The following is a 20,017-nucleotide window of genomic DNA, read 5'->3' on the forward strand; positions in this document are numbered from 1 at the left end:
CCTCGTGAGTTCAACTCAATTTCTAAACTGAAGGGAACACTTCACGGCGTTCACTTCAGAACTGATACAAACTCGTCGGGCACTAGACAGCGATGCTCGAACTGTCAACACAACTGCCACTGCTAAGAGTAGCCACGACTTCCCCATCGCTGGCAACGGGCTGGTGACTAGTTTGAAGGTCAGTAAAACCTTGAAACACATATATATTTTGTACGAGCTGCAAATAAATAGTTGCCACCATTAAAGTTCCAACCTTCACATATGTTCGGGAATTAACAATGAATGGATGCATTGCACAGTCATCCACCTACATTCGCAATGGTACTCGCAAAGTAGAGGCGGGGTAGTTTAGCGATGATACAAAAATTCGGAATCATGCTCGCGTGTAAATGGCCGGTGTTGAAATTATGGTAAAATTGCTTAAATTGATTGCACTATCAGCCGTGATGCTTATTACAGTACATTGACGGTGTCTTTTCCTTCCCATCCGTTCACTGGTATGCTGTTGATTATCACATAATGACTGACCGACATCGCTTGTTTAAGGTGGAGAAAGAGTCTTCATAGAAGGTTTAAAATAGTTCAAATGGCTCTTAGCACCATGGGACTTAACATATGAGGTCATCAGTCCGCTATAACTTAGAACTACTTAAACCTAACTAACCTAAAGACATCACACACATCTATGTCCGAGGCAGGTTTCGAACCTGTGACCATAGCGGTCGCGCAGTTCCAGGCTGAAGCACCTATAACTGCTCAGCCACACCGGCTGGCTCTAGATAGAAGGGGCAACATCTTATGGGGATGGCTAGCACCGAAACAGTGATTGTATACATGACTGCAATATGAGGAATCAGTCTATACAGAACACCAAGCCATCAGCTATTCCATCTCTGTGAAAGGTGTACAGGTCATCAGTCAGCTTCAGACAGCAGTTTTGAACCGCTCCACAACACTTCAAAACTCATCCAGTTTCCTTATGTTGTGATTGTTCTTTATTTAAAATCATCCAGTATGAATGTTGTGGTAGCAGCAGCAACATGATTTACACTGTGCGATGTCCAGTTTTCTGTGAGAGGCAATGGTTCAAAACGTGTTAATGTCAGTTTAGAACCTGACACAGACCTCGAAGTCATGGTGGAAAAAAATGCATGGCAGCAGAAAATGAAACAATGTATCAGGCAACAAAACAGGGAACCTCACACGCAACTGTTAGTCTGTGGCATACGATCCTCCTCCATTACAGACGATGAAACTGTACACTGGTCTGTGGAAGCAACTTCCATCACTGGACGCCTGCTCCAATAGATCAATACCTGTATATTCAATAGGATCACCACATATGCTTGATGCTAGCACGCAGACAGTATTTGTTGTCAATATATCAGAAGAGAGAGTTGCAGAAAAAATCTCATTGAGTTCTCTGTTGGAGCTTTCATAGTTCGTAATTTTTTTTCTTTCGATGGTACAGAATGAAGATGATAGAATGTATGGATGATAGATGTGAATGGAAGCTGAGGGACGCAGATATGCTTCAGACTGCAGCACCTCTATGCTGTGGAGTCTTCCTAATTTTCACGATAAGAAACAACATCATAACCATTTGTACTGTCTTTTATATTACCTCATGAGAGGCTTTATTTGGCACTGATCTTATACATTGTGGAGGAACTATGACAACATGTGCCCATTTCCACTGGGTGATCAAAGAAGGTCCTGTTGCAATAACTCAGCTCATCTTGTTGATACACGCGTTGCAGGAGGTGGTGAATCTCTGACTTCCAGTCAGTGCTGACTTAAATTGAGACGATCACATGGTTAAAGCTAGATCTTGTAAACTGGTGAGTCTATATAAGGACGGGATTGTGTAGAACTATGCCATACATCCAAGCTGAAGCTTCTTGATAATATTCTTCTCGGGTATGCAGCCGGATCATAACGTCTTCAAGACACAATATTTCTGCGGTCCAACTGGCCTTCGTAGTCACATCTGAAGCTTCTTGTTTCGCAGTGCATCACTGCTGCCTGAAAGGGTGGTCACGAGGAGTGGGCAACTGGAAGTACCAGATTAGCTCAGACCTTGACATGTGCAAAGAACGTGCCTACCTGTCTGATCCCACCAATGGCAGTGAGGGCTGGAAAAGTAACCAGCATACTGGGCGAGCAAGACAGAAGCAGACATGTATGTGTTATGTGAGACAACATTCAAAATGATGGACATTTTCACTGGATGTATTGATAGTGTGTGGATTTCTACCCCTCCAATCATCCTCAGATCCCCTCCGTGGCTAGGGGTGGTGCACTCTGCTACATGTGGATCCACGATTGCGACTGTGACACTGCGGAAATTTTCACTGTCCTCTTTACATCAGCACTGTTGTGTACATGGAGATTGGGGGCACTGCATGCACCCCAGGACCGAAGAACATGGGGATGTGCGAGTGTTTTTAGCTCTCTCCAACATCTAGCCCTGACAGCTTATTGCTATGGATTGGATCGTGGTTTAAGTGTGTCTAGTGCTTCTCAACACATCTCAGTGGACTCTGTTTTGCTGTGGTATTTGCTGTTGTCTCTAATCTATGACACAGTAGAACCTTCCTCCCTCCTTCTGAATTTAGTGGAGAGAGTCACTTTAGGAAGTTTGTAGAACTTTTAAAAATCAAATCGCAACATCGAATTCCCAATTGATGAATTCATTTCTTCCGATAGTTATATTGTGTGCATGCATGTGTTCGGTGTGGGCGGACATGGCTGGTGCAGATGTGGGTCTCTCTCTCCCAGTTAGAGCAGACAGGGGCTATTCTCTGTCTGTTGACAGCATACGCCTCTCGACTGCTAGCATCTACGGCCATCACAATTTTTTTTTTGCCATACATGTTTAGTGGAGACGTAGCGCGTTGGAGGAGGTCATGTACAAAGCCTCAGATGCATTTAGCGCTACAATATATTCGTAACAGAAATGTCACTACTTGATATGCATAATGTTTGCATGTGATACTCAAACGTTGAAAATATATTTTATTGTAAAAAAAGATCATTATAAGGAAGAAGTGAGTATTTTAAGCAAGCTATTTGACTCCTGTAAATTGTTAAACTATTAATTTGACAGAGTAGTGCAAATGGTTTATTTCATTCTATTTTTGATACCAAAATTGTATCAGCTTTCCCTTTGTCTCCAGCATAAGCCAATAGCAAAAACAGTGTTCTAAGGAAAGATACAAAGCTTAATCTTTATGCTTGGAGACATTGGTTCCCACAGACAAGCAAGGAGTGACTTCTTGTGAGCAACAGAGACAAGAGGTGGGTTTGAAATTGGCTGATCAACAGAATGCTGTTACTTGATACTTTGTTTGGGGGCGGCGCAATCACAGGAGGCTGATATCCAGTACATGGCTGGCAGTATTTAGTACTGTGATCTGTAACTACGACAATGAGCTGCTTTAATCTTCTTGGTGGCGCCCTGACGATAGAGACGAACGTGGGAGACCCCAAATGGTGGCTACTGTATCGCACTTCATTCCATTCCCTTATGATTGCAGTTATGTCATGGGGAGCAAGGGTGCGGGGGTGCAGTCATAATGTGTATCTAAGTAGGGAAGCCCATCTTTCACAAACTGATTAAATAAGGAATATATACCAATAAACTGAGTTTCAATATATGGAATTTCATGTTGTGAGCTCCTTCTTCTCCAGCACAGAGTGAGTCCTTTTTCTACCAATGTTTTCTGGGAGAGGTTGGGGGAGGGAGGTAGGGGTCAGGACTGGAGCATCCTGTGGTGATTGCACTGTGTGCTACCTCTGTCGATCGCTGCATGTGAAGGTGAACACACAAAGGAAAATTTCCAATGAGATGACACCTTCAATCTGTCACAGTGTCATTATGTGATTATGACATGTAGTTGCTGGATATTATCTTTTCCCAACAAATAAAAATGATATCCAGCACCAGCAAATTGAATTTTATAAATAAACAGTATATCCTATGCTATGTAATTGAATTTCTTGTCGTGGAACCCTTTGTCTGCAGCATGGACAGCAGCTTAAAGACCGTGACGGAATCCATTCCCAGTCAGGAATTTGCCTTGGAAGGAAGGTGTCTTGTGTGCATTGGTATTCCACAGTTGTTTACCAGGTAAACGCTGCTTGTTTGTTGTTCAGTCTGACTATGACCGATGGTGCGTGCAGGCCTGGCAGTGCAATCTTACAGAAGGAGAAATAGAGAAAGAGCATGTGTTTCGACAGGAATTTCTCAGATGCTTTTGTGCGAGGATTAGCGTGATATCTGGTCTGTCAACCACAAGGTCTGGGCGGTCACTCCAGGACAGGCGCATAGCGTGTGACTTTTCAGAATCCCATTGACCTGTGTGTCCAGTGCTGCGAGCGGCCTTGGGTGTGCTCCAGTGGACAGCGGACGGTGCATGCTTCACAGTCGAAAGATTTTTAACAGTGTAATTACCTGTGATGTGTGTTTCATGACGGTATTCCTTGCATGATTGGAATTAAAGAAGCATCACAATTGTGAAAATAATACTTCAATTGCTTAAATAAACAATATTCCACACAGTCTCTACATTTTTTTAAAAATGGCTCTGAGCACTATGGGACTTAACATCTGTGGTCATCAGGCCCCTAGAACTTAGAACTAGTTAAACCTAACTAACCTAAGGACATCACACACATCGATGACCGAGGCAGGATTCGAACCTGCGACCGTAGCAGTCGCGCGGTTCCTGACTGCACGCCTAGAACCGCTAGACCACCGCGGCCGGCTCTAAATTTTTTAAGCTGTAGTCCGTACACTGCAATCAATTTCCCGCAAAATTTCTTAAATAAGTAAACTGTGTTGTCTAAAGAGTTTAAACAATATTTTATTCTCTGCAATCGATTTCCATCTAAATGGCTATCCAACTGAGTCTTTTTCCCACCAATTTTTGGGATGGTATTGGAGGGGGAGGACTGGGGTCTCCCCAGAGCGGAGATTTGATTAACTGGCCGATTTAATTAATTAGTCAATCAAGCTGATGTCAGAAGTGTGCTTGTATTAGTGAGGCAAGTTCCCAGAGGGATTGGCGAGGAGGAGTGGGAGTGGTGGGGGAACGATAGGTTATGGACCTATCAACCAAAATGATTATCCCCAGGGGGTCTTATCGTGTCAATCAAAAGGATGGATTATCCCCAGGGTGTCTTAATCATCTTTGCAGAACAGTAGGTTAAGGACCTGTCAATCAAAGAAGAGCAACAGGTTTGTCCCTGAAAGTATACCCACCTGTGATGTGGGCAACGTCCACTAACAAAATGCAACAGCACCCCTCTCTCTTGTGTTGTTTGGCCCAATGGAGACGTGCAGATTAATATGCCGAAGTGAGCAGTGGACTTTTACCAGATACCTTGCACTTAATGCCCATTTCACGCATTTCCCTTGCAATTTTCGCTTGCAGACTGCTTAACAGGGGCTTACATTCATTAAAAGCAGCAATTCCTGTCTACTATGAAACCGACTGTCTCCGACAAGGCATAACACTCGTCAGTGATCCCTTTCGGTTGGACTCTATACGGCCAAGATTCTCATGCTGTGGCGACGCATCAGTAAATGGGCAATTTTAGCCTCGGTTTGGACACTGTCACGTGCAAATGCGACAGCTCCTTTCTGTTATTCTGAAACGTCTCCACGTTGCCACATTCGCTGCGCTCTTTCCCTACAACTGACTGGTACACAGCCGCCGCATGACTGCAATGACGTGATTGCTTTGAAGACTCACATGGGCCCCTCCTGCCACTACTACACCGTCCACAGCGCTCCAGAGTGGCTAGCGTGCTTTTTTAATGGTGTCACTAACGGTATATGGTGTGAGCTTATGAATGGGGACAGCCGGGGTTCCTATAGAAACCACGAGGTGTTCCTTTGTTCAGAATACTGCAACTGTTATCCTGTGGCATTCGAAAGAATGGCAATAGGGTAACGGAAGGAAAAAGAAGAAACATTTTTTACGCTCCTCGAATGGCAGGGCCAATATAAGCGACTGTACTATTTGCATGGTATCAAGCACGAAATAAGCATACAGGGTGGTCCATAGATAGTGACCGGGCCAAATATCTCACGAAATAAACGTGAACAAAAAACTACAAAGAACGAAACTAGTCTACCTTGAAGGAGGAAACCAGATGGCGCTATGGTTGGCCCGCTAGATGGCGCTGCCATAGGTCAAACGGATATCAACTGCGTTTCTTTAAATAGAAACCCCCATTTTTATTACATATTCGTGTAGTACGCAAAGAAATATGAATGTTTTAGTTGGACCACTTTTTTCGATTTGTGATAGATGGCACTGTAATAGTCACAAACATTGACTCACAATTTTAGACGAACAGTTGGTAACAGGTAGGTTTTTTAAATTAAAATACATTACGTAGGTACGTCTGAACATTTTATTTCAGTTGTTCCAAAGTGATACTTGTACCTTTGTGAACTTATCATTTCTGAGATCGCATACTGTTACAGCGTGATTACCTGTCAATACCACATTAATGGAATAAATGCTCAAAATGATGTTCGTCAACCTCAATGCATTTGGCAATACGCGTAACGATATTCCTCTCTTTTGTGGTTGGCAGGAGAGCCAACACCGTGTTACTAGAGGAGGCCGAAAGGCACGCGATTTAGCTCACGTATGCTGGCGTGAGGTCTAGAACAGGTCCAGGAAATTAGAATTTAGAAACAACGGACGTAGCTGGTGGAATACTTAACTTTAATCCATTAATGATGAACGTCGCTCTTGACGGTACATAGTTCACAATATCAATAGTAACTGATAATGTCGCCTTGCTAGGTCGTAGCAAATGACATAGCTGAAGGCTATGCTAAACTATCTTCTTTGCAATTGAGAACGTAAGTAGGCAGTGAACCATCGCTAGCAAAGTCGGCTGTACAACTGGGGCGAGTGCTAGGAAGTCTCTTCAGACCTGCCGTGTGGCGGCGCTCCGTCTGCAATCACTAATAGTGGCGACACGCGGGTCCGACGTGTACTACCGGACCGCGGCCAATTTAAAGGTTACCACCTATCAAGTCTGGTGTCTGGCGGTGACACTACATTCCTCCCCCGCAAATCGGCGTACGGTTGTGGCATAAGGCTTCCGCCCGCCGTGGGGACGACCCCATGTTGACGTATGCGACGAGGTGGGGAGCCTAACAACATGCGACGCTGTGCCATCCGCACCCTGCCATTAGGACCGCGGGGTAGTAGGAAACGCCTGAAAACCTGCTCCAGGGTGCACGCCAACATGCGGTGTATGCGCCCGTAGAGAGACAGGAGGGGCTGAAGGTCGACCGCCATCGGGCCGGGGCACCCGACGGGCGAAGGGCAAGAGTTCCATGTCGGAGGACAACTGGTCACGGGAAGCGATCGGCGGCGCGTGACCCAAGGAGGCGTCCGGCGGCTGCAGCGAAGCGTTCACTGAGGGCGTCGCCGGCGGGAGAACAGGCGGCGGCGGCGGCGCGTCGCCATGGGGCAAAATGGAAGGCAGCGTCGGTAACACCTGAGGCTGAGGCGAGCCAGTAGATGGGCCCCGGGGCGCTGACCGGACGGCACCGTCGCTGAAAGCAGACGGCGAGCGGCAGATCCCGTGCGGCGACAGAGGCGCAGCTAATTGAGGTGCCGACGCACCTCACCAGAGGCCCCCAAAACCAGATACATAGCGCTGCCGAGGCAGCGAAGAATGCGCCCTTCGAACCAACGCCGTGAACCTCGATAGTGGCGATAGTAGACAACGTCACCTGGAGCAAAAGCAGGTGTCTGCCGCTGCACAGGAACCTGATGCGGCGTATGTAGCAAAGACATCAAGGTTCGATGATGACGACCGTGGAGCAACTCAGCCGGCGAGCGACCATCTCGGCGCTGAGAGCGATACGAGGACAAAAAGAGCAATAACGCGTCCTCCAGAGAATGCGACTCTTTCAACTTCAACATCTGTGACTTGAAAGTCCCGACCAATCGTTCAGCGGCACCGTTTGACTGTGGCGAAAACGGCGCGGACGTCAGATGTTGAATACTATTGGCCTTGCAGAATGACTGAAATTCTGCGGACATGAATTGTGGGCCATTGTGGGAAACAATAGTCTGTGGAAGACCTCCAATGCAAAAGATAGAGGATAACGCTTGGATGGTGGTAGATGACATCGTGGAAGACATCCGGACAACAAAAGGAAAAATACTGAATGAATCTATCACAACCAACCATCGAGCATTCCAGAATGGACCAGCAAAATCAATGTGTAAGCGTAGTCAAAGGGAAGTGGCCTTTGGCCATGCAAAGAATTTCCGCGGTGGTGCTGATTGTTGTTCGGCACACACCATGAAAGAAGAGCACATATTTGTAATCGCGGCATCGATTCCGAACCAAGTACAGTGCTGACGAGCAAGTTGTTTCGTTCTCACTATACCCCAATGTCCTTGGTGGAGAAGCTGTAAGACAGAGGACTGTAACGTACGTGGTACCACGACCCTGGACTGATCTTTATCAGAACGCAACAGCAAAACACCACGTCGTACAAAAAGTCTCTCCTTGTGAGCAAAAAAACGGCGAACCAACAGATCCCCGATCCGTGACTTTGAGAAGGGCCATTGCGTAGCAACAAAACGTAGAACGGGAGCAAGGACAGGGTCGGCAGCTGTAGCTGTAGCTACACGACGAAAATCAATCGTATACGATTCGACCACGTCATCGGTTTCGGCATCAATGAACATGAAAGCAAGTTCGGAGGAATCGAATACCCTATCCTCAGCAACAGGAAAACGGGACAACGCATCGGCTTTTCCGTGCTTAGCAGTGGACCGATACAAGATATCGTAGCGGTACTGCGAGAGGAAAATAGACCAGCGAATGAATTTCTGCGCTGTAGGTGGAGGTACAGGCTTTGTCGGATGAAAAAGCGATGTCAAAGGTTTGTGGTCTGTGATTATGGTAAAGTGACGACCATACAAGAAATCATGAAACTTTGTAACACCAAATACGAGAGCCAATGCTTCTTTCTCGATCTGTGAATACTTTCTTTGAGCAGACGAGAGCAATTTGGACGCAAAGGCAATAGGGCGATCGTGAGATCCATCTTTGTGCGCAAGCACAGCACCGATCCAGAAATCTGATGCATCCACCATCAACAAGAGGGGCTTCTGGGGATCGAATGGCGTAAAGCAAGTACTGGGAAGCAACGCCGATTTCAACTGGTGAAAGGCGCGGTCGCATTCCGTCGTCCAGACGAACGGAACACCCTTACGGAGTAAACGATGAAGAGGAGCTGAAATGGAAGAGGCATGCGGCACATAGTGATGGTAATAATTTATTTTTCCCAGCACACTCTGTAGCTGCTTCAAATTCTGCGGCGAAGGCAAGTCTTGTATGGCGCGAAGGTGGGTGGGACTGGGATATCTGCCTTGGGCATTGAGTCCCACGTATGGCAAATCACGAGCAAAAACACACATTTATCCTTCCGCATGCGAAGACCATTTTGTCGCAAGACCTGAAATAATGTTCTGAGATTGTCCAAATGTTCTTCTTCGGTTTTTCCAGAGATCACAATATCGTCCAGATAATTAGCTGCAGTAGGGACCGACGCAGAAACAGTTTGTAGATATTGCTGAAACAATGCAGGGGTGGATGCACACCGGAAAGGCAGTCGTTTGAATCGATACAAACCAAGATGCGTGTTAACCACCAAAACGCGCTGTCTTTGTCCATCGGTATTTGCAAGTACGCATCTGCTAGTTCCAACTTCGAAAAATATTTACCCGGGCACAGTTTGTCAAAGATCTTCCGGGCGGGGTAAAGGAAAAGTTTGCAATCACTAGTTGTGGATTCACTGTTGCCTTGAAGTCCACACAAAGTCTCAACTTTCCGGAAGGTTTTGGCAAAATTACTAAGGGTGATGCCCAGATAGAAGCCTGCACACGTTCAATTACACCTTGTGATTCCAAATCGTGTAATGTTTTTGCGACCTCATCACACAATGCGTGGGGAACATTGAGCGCTCTGAAAAATTTCGGTTGCGCGTTTACTTTCAGTTCCAAATGTGCTTTATAGTTGTTAGAGCAACCGAGGCCCGGTGCAAAAATGTCTGAAAATTCTTCACATAGACGAGAAACACTGTCTGAAGGCACCGTCTGGTTCACTGACAGGACCTGATTTACTATAGACAAGTTAAACAACTGAAATAAAACGAAACCAAACAAGTTCACTGCAGAAAAAGAACGAAGGACGTAAAATGACACAAGTTTTGTTTGTCCTTTGTATGTTGCAAGAAGGCTGCACTGTCCTAACACAGGGATCTCTTGACCTGAATAGCTAGTTAACATTTGCAGCAGGCAACGGAGGTGTGCCCAGCAGTTTGTAAGTGTCTTGATTGATCAGCGAAACTGCAGCTCCGGTATTGAGCTGGAATGGTATCACTTTGCCGTTAATGTCCAAGTCTACAAAAAGTTTATTGTCCTGCTGACGACAAGAGCGACTGTCTCGTGCAACGTGAACTGACACTGGTACATAATCACTTGCGACTTGACGGGAGTTCCGGCGATGTCGACGCACACTATTTTTGGGACGAACACAGTCACTGTTAGAGAGAGTGGCACTGCGCGGAGTGGAATGAACTACATGAATTTCCATGGGCGAAGTTTCGCGAGCCTGAGTATCCTTGGTTCGATTCCGATTCCGGCGCGAAGCAAAGGGCCTGGAACGGTTTTGAGCTTCCGATCTGAGCTTTTTCTGGCAAACACTCTGAACATGTCCTTTTTTATTACAATAAAAGCAAATAGCTTGGCGTGACAGGCAATTCTCACGCGAATGTTTAGTAGCACACCGCGGGCATGATTTGATCACTGCATGTGCATGCCGGCGGCAGCGGCGCGGCCGGGCGCGAGGGCTCTTTACTGCTCCGTGCGGCTCGCCCGGCGGGCCGGTTAACCTGACACACTGCTGGCGAAGTTTCAAATGAGTCCTGAGCAAAGTCAAGTGTGTCCTGCCGATCCAATATGTCCATCACTTGTTGAAGGGAGGGATTTAATAGTTTCTAAATCTGTTGCCTTATACGAACGTTCTGTGCAATTGCATCACATACCATAGTATCTGAATAAGGGAGTCCACATTGACACTCAAAAGCACAATCCCTGGTAAGGCCTTGCAAGGTTGCAAACAACTCCCGATTAGTCTGACGTGCCGTACGTGTTGTACGAAAGAAGGTATACCGTTTGGCAACTACATTGACTGATTCTTTGGAATATGCATCTAATGCAGACAAAAGTTCTTCGTAGGACAGAGTTACTACGTCGCGGTGGGGAAATAATTTGACTATCACACGCTACCTGTTTACCCCGACTGAAGATAACAAAAAAGGCTGCCGCTTGTTACCTTGAATTCTGTAGGCGGCGAGATGGAGTCCAAACTGGCGTGACCACTCCGTCCAGCTTTCCAGTGCAGCATCAAAAGGTCGAAAAGTTGGTGCAACAGCGTGTTGTGGTTGCGTTAGCGATGAAGCGGCTGCATCGAACGTTGACCCTGGACGAGCTATCCAAGGGCACCCAGTAAGGTCTACGTCTGCTGATTCTGTAAGCGATAAAATTCGGACAATATATCTGGAGATTGTGGCGAAGCCATTACACAAGTAAATCAAGGCAATATCGATAAGAACGCGGTTGTGCCTCGTCGCCAATTTTGTGGTTGGCAGGAGAGCCACCACCGTGTTACTAAGAGGAGGCCGAAAGGCACGCGATTTAGCTGATGCAGGCTGGCGTGGTCTGGAACAGAACCAGGAAATTAGAATTTAGAAAGAATGGACGTAGCTGGTGGAATACTTAACTTTAATATATTAATGATTTACGTCGCTCTTGACGGTACATAGTTCACAATATCAATAGCAAATGATAATCGCGCCTTGCTAGGTCGTAGCAAATAACGTAGCTGAAGGCTATGCTAAACTATTTTCTCTGCAATTGAGAACGTAAGTAGGCAGTGAACCATCGCTAGCAAAGTCGGCTGTACAACTAGGCCGAGTGCTCTCTAGACCTGCCGTGTGGCGGCGCTCGGTCTGTAGTCACTGATAGTGGCGACACGCGGGTCCGACGTATAATACCGGACCGCGGCCGATTTAAAGGCTACCACCTAGCAAGTGTGGTGTCTGGCGGTTACACCACACTCTCAACAGGGAGTAGTTCGCCTTCCGTAATGTTCGCACATGCAATGACAATGCGCTGACACATGCTGTCAGGCGTTGTCGGTGGATTACGATAGCGAATATCCTTCAACTTTCCCCACAGAAAGAAATCCGGGGACGTCAGATCCGGTGAACGTGCTTCGACGACCAATCCACCTCTCACGAAATATGCTATTCAATACAGCTTCAACCGCACGCGAGCTATGTGCCGGACACCCATCATGTTGGAAGTACATCGCCATTCTGTCATGCAGTGAAACATCTTGTAGTAACATCGGTAGAACTTTACGTAGGAAATCAGCATATATTGTAGCATTTAGATTGTCATCCATAAAATGGGGGCCAATTATCCTTCCTCCCATAATGCCGTACCCGCCAAGGTCACTGATGTTCCACTTGTCGCAGCCATCGTGGATTTTCCATTGCCCAATAGTGCATATTATGCCGGTTTATGTTACAGCTGTTGATGAATGACGCTTCGTCGCCAAATAGAACGTTTGTAAAAAATCTGTCATCGTCCCGTAATTTATCTTGTGCCCAGTGGCAGAACTGTACACAACGTTCAAAATCGTCGCCGAGCAATTCCTGGTGCATCGAAATATGGTACGGGTGCAATCGATGTTCATGTAGCATTCTCAACACCGACGTTTTTGAGCGTCCCGATTCTCGCGCAGTTTGTATGCTACTGGTGTGCGGATTAGCCGTGACAGCAGCTAAAACACCTACTTGGGCACCAACATTTGTTGCAGGTCGTGGTTGACGTTACACGTGTGATTGAACACTTCCTGTTTCCTTAAATAACGTAACTATCCGGCGAACGGTCGAGACAGTTGGATGATGTCGTCCAGGATACCGAGCAGAATACATAGCACACGCCCGTTGGGCATTTTGATCACATCAACACGATATCGACCTTTCCCGCAATTGGTAAACGGTGCATTTTAACATGGGTAATGTATCACGAAGCAAATACCGTCCGCACTGGCGGAATGTTACGTGATACTACGTACTTATTCGTTTGTGGCTATTACTGCGCCATCTATCACAAGGCGAAAAACGTGGTCCAAATAAAACATTCATTTTTCGCATTCATGGACGACAATTTGCGCCCCCATCATGCACATTTTGTCAATGACTTCCTTCAGGATAACGACATCGCTCGACTAGTGTGTCCAGCATGTTCTCCAGATATGAACCCTATTTAACGTGCCTGGGATAGATTGAAAAGGGCTGTTTATGGACGAAGTGACCCACCAACCACTCTGAGGGATCTACGCCAAATCGCCGTTGAGGAGATGGACAATCTGGACCAACAATGTCTTGATGAACTTGTGGATAGTATGCCACGACGAATACAGGTATGCATCAATGCAAGAGGACGTGCTACAGGGTATTAGAGTGTCAACGGCAATCTGGACCACCACCTCTGGAGATCTCGCTGTATGGTGGTACGACATGCAATGTGGGGTTTTCATGAGCAATAAAATGGGCGAAATGATGTTTGTGTTGATCTCTATTCCAATTGTCTGTACGAGTTCCGAAACTTTCGGAACCGAGGTGATGCAAAATCTTTTTTTTTTGTGGATGGTAATTGTGGGTGTTTCTGCAGTGATTTCTTATTAGGATGACTGTGGAATGAAAATAAAAGAAAAGAGGAAATGCGATACTAGCATAAATCCTACTTCTTCGACATTCTCGCAAGCATGACGCCTAGAAAAGCGTCTGTTGCATTACCACCAACAACGTCAAATGTTGACACTGCGTTGATTTCTGAGATGCAACGCTGGACGTTGATGCACACCACTGCGATCAGACCAGTACGCCACCGGGTAAGCGCATAGGTCTGCTTCTTCTTATCGTTCAGGAGGACCTCTCGTCTCGTACCGGAAGCGCACGACCTAGGAAAGCACGTTAAACGTGGCTGGCGTCACGCAGCTATCATCTGATGTTACGTACGCGCATTCCTCGAGTGCCGACTTTCACAACGCAGGAAGCGGAGTCTTACCTCACATCGCGGTGCTCTCTACCTTTCTTTAAAAGCGGCTCTCTTAAGCGCGGAATTCTCTTACGTCACATATGGCATCATGTCTATTTTATCTCCGCATTCCACATAGCGGAAAGGGCAGCACCTTGCCGTACCACTCTCTCATGTGATATGCAACTGTACACGTGGTGGACAAAGCTACAAGAACGCCTGTGGTAACGTGGAGATTTTTTTAAATATGATATTCGGTAACTAACAAAGAGGTACTAAATTGTGAGTTAAGCAGCGATCTGTGTTATCGTGCTTTGATGTGTCATGTGAATCCTTTATGTCTATCCTAATCCTGGGTGCCATACAGTAGCGCCAGTAGGATTTGCGTGACATAAGAAGAAAACAGTGACATCACAACAGTGTAATATGAATCAGTTTTGTGGTCTACTGTGGACTTCCGCTAATACTAAGAGCCACTTATACTGCCTCTTTCGACTGCACGTTGCATGCGAGGTGTGACTTCCGCAGCCGTGGCTGGTTGATACACCGAGAGGTTCCTCGAACACCTGGGGGCCGCTGGCATAAGCCGAAAACTTGAAGTGCGGCAATAGGTCGCGAACTAGCAGTTACAGAATAATAGACAGCCGCACTGTTCCACTATTTCCTTTTTATGCTAGTTAATCTTCTGAATAGAGATAATCTTCTTCTCAACCAATGATACTACTCATGTGCCCTGTCGACTCGATTGATTAATGGTAGGCTCACAGATCGCCAGCCGAGTTGTTGTTTCCATATGATGCACAACATTTCAAAGACCGATCCAGCCTTCTTCTTTATGTGATGCGAGATTTGGTGATACGTGCACACACAAGCAGACCGTGAACTATTTCGTTGGTCTCGCACCGCTATTTATAGCCGAGTTCGACTCCCGGCGCAAATACGCCCTTTGATAATCTTTTGTTTTTTATGGCTAACACTGAAATTTGCTGAAACGCAAATTCTGTCAGAAGTTTCAAGCTCTATTGGATGTGATGGCCGGCGGTGAGATCTTAATAAATTGACAGACTGCAAGCCTTGTTCAAATTGAAACATCCGTCCCCGTTTATTAGGTTTTCTGACACCTGTATTTCGAGAGACTCCTTAATTATGCTGTCCCTGAAAGTGTTTGCACCAGGATACTGGTCTTATCGTATTTCATGATTACTTCGCGATTCATGGTTATGCTCCACCCAGTTCTCAGAAAACCGTTGATTTGCTTAACTGTTTTTGTCTGCTGTGTCGCTTACGTCCCTTTCATTTCCCGTCTACTGCTCCCATAATCTGCTTCGCGTAACCAACGGCACATTCGAACGAAATCCCACACACAGCAAAACACGCTACACCTGAAGACGACGGATGGCTCGGTCGTCGATACATAGTGCATAAAAAACGATTCGACAGAACACCCGGAAGCACACCCTTTATGTTATTGTTACGGACTACGCATACCTGATGATTTAAGTAGTTGACTGGTTAGTGGTCTACGGCGCAAAACTGCGAGGTCACCAACGCCCTAGGTTGAAATAAATGCAGAAGACGGTGGTGGAAAGCTATTAAAAATAACAAATTTGAAAATCAAGTTAGATCCCCTCACAAGCATTGAAAACACAACCCTGACATAGTATGATTTGCAAAATACCAACCATTAAAGACAGAACACAGCGGAATATCCAGATAAAGTCGAGAATAAAATACCAGGATAGCCACAGTAAAAATGGAGAGAGATGACCGTGGCTGGGTGACCATTTGGAAATAATAGTTGACAGAGCCCCTTTCTGACGCACTAGGACCTGACATCCTCAGCTGTTGAGGATGTTCATAGCCATATCGATGTTTAGTGAAAGAATTCACCTTTTTAACGACCGATGAAAAGTTGGAAATTTAGGTTTGTTATTCTGACCTTAACGTTTTGTTATTGTGGGGGTTGTTGCTTCATTTGTTGTGTTTTATGACTTATCATCTTACACTCCATGCTTTACCTGGAGTTTCGTCTTTAATAGGAGGGTAATCCCAAAAGTAATTTCTACAATGGTTTACATCTGTTTACAGCTTGTACATTTAGCTACTTTTCGACATAATCACCATTCCTGTCGATGCATTTTTGTAGACGTTGTGGCAGTTTTTGTATGCCCATGTCATACCAGCTCGCCGCCCATGTCATACCAGCTCTCTCGCCACAGAGTTATGAACCTCTTCTTTCACCTAGTCGTCATAGCTGAATCGCTTTCCGGCCAAATGTTCTTTTAACCAGTCCAGAAAGTTGTCCTGTTCGGCTGCAAGGTGGTGAAGAAATGCGCGGGAAGCATAAACTGGTTGCCGCATGTGGTCCTCAGTCAGCATGCGTGTCACCCATCTTGCGCACACCTTCCGGTAGTTCAATGTTTCCGTTAAAATTCTGTGAGCGGTGCTTCGGGAAACCTCAGGAACCAACGTACAGAGATCATCCAGGGTGATCCACCAATCTTCACACATGCTTTGTTCGTCATGAATTTCTGTCTGACCAGCTGCAAACTCTCTACACTACTTACTTTTGACAGCTATGCGCGACTCACCATACACTTCCGTCCATTGGTGATGGATTTCAATCGGCGCAGTGCCCTTTGCATTCAAAAACCGAGTAACTGCGCGCACTTGGCGGTAACATCCAACGGCAGCTCCTTTCTCAACGGCTGCCAAGCCAAGACTCACCGTCTGAGCGCGGCGTGTGCATTTTTACAAAAATGTTCAAATGTGTGTGAAATCTTATGGGATTTCATTGCTAAGGTCATCAGTCCCTAAACTTACACACTGCTTAACCTAAATTATCCTAAGGACAAACACAAACACCCATGCCCGAAGGAGGACTCGAATCTCCTCCGGGACCAGCCGCACAGTCCATGACTGCAGCGCCTGAGACCCCTCGGCTAATCCAGCGCGGCACACATGTTTACACACAGCGCGTGAAGCACTCTTCATAACAGTGTGACCAACTGCCACACAAACAGAGTCCTGTACTTATAAAAAATAGGAGACCATGCTTTTGGGTTTACCCTCGTATATCTTTCATGCAGTGACACTTTTTCGAAACTGTCAATGTACAAGGCTCCCTTGTCACTTTTCATGGCAATTTGCTTCTGCTCAGCGCTAATCTTTGACCTGTGTTTATTAAAGTAATGGCATGCAGGCTGGGAATATCGATTTTGACGATTGAACGCCAGAGGTTAGGAGCTGAATACATTTTAAGTTTGCACTCTGCGACGTACTTCAGCTATCGTATAGAAAAATATTTTACAAACGCTTCTCAAAGAGTAACTTAACTGGCATTATACCATTTTTAATCGTAGGATGGCCTGGTAATAGTACTTAATATCAAAACTGCCTAATTTGCCGGAGGCAAAGAACAGGACGGAAGGGAGATCAGAATTTACCATCCCGTCAGCGACACAGTCATTTGAAGTGGGACACAACCTCGGAGTTCTTGGCTCATAAAATCAGAGATGACTTGTACAAAGGAACAGTCCCAGCATTCGCCTTAAACAGTTTAGGGAAACGATGGGGAATTTAAGTCAGTAGGGCCGTAAGGGTGTATAAAGCTCACACCCACAGACTACAACCACAGTCTCACATAACAGTCGCAACACTTCGCCTCGATTTTGTTGCCTACTGTACCAGTAGCGCCCCAAGCGGCCAGTAACTTTTTTAGGTTTCCTAAAGATCCTGAGAAGTATATACGATCATGTTACTAAATTGTATCGTCAGGATTCATTTACAAACTATATGTGTATTAATGATTAATGTTTCGTTTTAGGAGCAGAAAATGGCTGGTTAATAGCAGACGAGAACATCTTATGAAAAAAGATCCAGTTTACCTGTATAATAATATTAGTTTTTGTTCGCTACATTTCGAACAAAACTAGTTCATGAACGGAGGCAATAATAAACTCGTGTGGAACGCAGTACCCACGCTGTTTGACATCCCTAATAAGCCCCCTCAGCTGACGATGAAGAGGAAACTGCCACAAAATTCGACAGTCCATCTAAAGCTGTAAAACAGTGCTATGACACAGAAGAAGACAGCTCAGCTCTCCATGTACCAGTGCCAGAAGCTTGTGCATCGTCAACACAGACCTGCTTTGACGATGAAGTGGTTTGATTAAGTGCAGTTATTCGTGTCTTACAAAATCGTAATGTTTGGTATGTATTTAATTCACATCTATCGTTAGTCACATAATTTTCCTTGCTTCCTTCGTGTGATGACATTTTGTTAGCACCTTGTTCACTGACAGATTGTTTGAAAATTATTCAAATATTTGATTATGCGTGAAATGTAATGTAATCAGGTCATTATAATATTTTCAACATATTTTACCCACTATTTAGCAGTTGCTTGTCCCACTTAGAATGATATAAAGATGAAGGTCGTACTTGTGGTTACAGGCGACAATGACCTACAGAACTATAAATGAGCTGTCGATCGCGTTTGCATGTAGAGGTACATATCTGTGCTTCTTATGTGTGAATCGGTGTGTTTATATTTTTTGATATTGTGTACATAGATCCGCGTAGTCAGCGCGTACATGACTTTCCCACTAGAGCGCGCCCCACTAAGCACAACAGCGCAGGCGCAGCGCTCGTCCGTCTCCGCACTACGAGATGGCGCTGTCTTAGAGACGGACCAAATTCTGCTTCCGCCGATCCGCGTATTAATATGTAACGCAGCCAATGAGATTGCTGCTAACGTAGAACCTTTTCTCCTCGCTGATCACACTCGCACAGTGATACCTGAACACTCGACGTATTATAACGAGTGTACAGACCTCCGATTAGTCAGTCTGCGTCGGTCTGTATTAGTCTGCATTTGTTTATAGTCAAGTTTCAGTCTGCGCCTATTCAGATTACCATATTCCTATACACAGCCATGAAGATAAATGTATAGACACTTTTGTCAAGTATCAGAGATATGTGAGAATAAGATTAATGTAACAAGACCAAAGGACCTTCAGATTGTCAATTATAGACAGCATCCAGAATCAAGTTACATAATGTGTGTGTTTTTATTATTTTAATAAATGTGTGTGAAAATTAATCAATTTCTGTTTAAAGCTGGTCACCGTCACTCTGCTACTCTAAGCGTGCAAATGGCATTTCCATCGTTTGACCTAACGGCAGAAGATAAACACGCCACGACAAGACCACGATACATATTGCTGACACTCGCCTACTTCGTTAGAGCGACAAGTCAAATAAACTGATGGTAAGTGTGTCGAAGGTCTTACAGTACGCACACCACAGATATCAACGAGATAAACTGCAATTCTATCCAGCGTCACAAGTGTTACTTCACGAATGTGTTGTAGCTTGCCACTCGATTCATGGTTCTTCTCCGTACTTGCACTAATTTTAGAATCCGTTTTAGAAACGTATATGCCTTCTGATACTACACAAACCCTTGGAGGCAAGAAAATAACTCAAATATTTCGTAAATTACGTAGAAAATGGATGGAAAACAAACATTATGCTAACGACGCTTCTGATGTTCACCTTACTCGCCGCTTGGAGCGCTAGTGTCATTCCATCTGTCAAACGGTAACAACTTTGTCGCGACTGTTATGTTCATAGAGTAAATATCTCTGGAGTGAGCATTCACATGCGCAGAACAGATTTTGTGTTGTCAACATACATTGCCGGCGTGGCACGTGTTGTCGGGACGTCGTGTGTTTCTCAGCATAGCGCCCTGTATATTACGAATGTCACTACATCCCTAGTGCAAACGGAATCTTTTCGAGCGTGTCGTGGATTATTTATATATGTTGCGCAGACATTCAACA

This window comes from Schistocerca gregaria, chromosome 1 (assembly GCF_023897955.1).
Source record: "Schistocerca gregaria isolate iqSchGreg1 chromosome 1, iqSchGreg1.2, whole genome shotgun sequence".
Taxonomy (NCBI): domain Eukaryota; kingdom Metazoa; phylum Arthropoda; class Insecta; order Orthoptera; family Acrididae; genus Schistocerca; species Schistocerca gregaria.